The sequence below is a fragment of the Scyliorhinus torazame genome, chromosome 31, assembly GCF_047496885.1.
Source record: "Scyliorhinus torazame isolate Kashiwa2021f chromosome 31, sScyTor2.1, whole genome shotgun sequence".
Taxonomy (NCBI): domain Eukaryota; kingdom Metazoa; phylum Chordata; class Chondrichthyes; order Carcharhiniformes; family Scyliorhinidae; genus Scyliorhinus; species Scyliorhinus torazame.
In genome coordinates this window covers 35,118,765-35,119,687 of record NC_092737.1, presented here as the reverse complement: position 1 = coordinate 35,119,687, position 923 = coordinate 35,118,765, and positions in this window count along the sequence as shown.

Genomic DNA, 923 nt, shown 5'->3' with positions numbered 1-923 from the left:
GCTGTTTCGAAACCCTTCCTGTTTAACTATACGAGGTTCCGAACCTCTTCATCAGACCCATCGAACTACACACGACAACTCTGCACTTTTATAGCCTTGCATTTCTGTTTGGCTGTGACGCACAAGAGGGTGTAAAAAGGCCCTTCCTGTGTCCCAGGCCTAGTCATTGAACTATTACCTCCTGAACCCATTGCTGCGTCCTGTTGATTAAAGAATCTCTCTCTGCTCAAATGGCTGGGTGGACTGGCACAACCCTGGCCAGGTGCCATCTCTTAGGGCAGCACGGTAGCATTGTGGATAGCACAATTGCTTCACAGCTCCAGGGTCCCAGGTTCGATTCCCCGCTGGGTCACTGTCTGTGCGGAGTCTGCACGTCCTCCCCGTGTGTGCGTGGGTTTCCTCCGGGTGCTCCGGTTTCCTCCCACAGTCCAAAGATGTGCGGGTTAGGGTGGATTGGCCGTGATAAATTGCCCTTGGTGTCCAGAATTGCTCTTAGTGTTGGGTGGGGTTACTGGGTTGTGGGGATAGGGTGGAGGTGTTGACCTTGGGTAGGGTGCTCTTTCCAAGAGCCGGTGCGGACTCGATGGGCCGAATGGCCTCCTTCTGCACTCAAGTCTATGAAACGCTCACCCCGGCAGCTGTTAATGATTCTTGAGTAACAAACTTGCCTCTCTGACGTGTGTGCGCCCGTGCGGTCAAGCGGTCGGACGGTACCGACCCTCTGGAGGACACCCAGGCCCACTTATCCTGCACATCCCTCGGACACTACGGGACAATTTAACACGGCCAATCCACCTAACCTGCGCGCCGTTCAACTGTGGGAGGAAACCGGAGCACCCGGAGGAAACCCACGCAGACACGGGGAGGACGCGCAAACACCACACCGACAGACAGCCGAGGTCGGATTTGAACCCGGGTCCCTG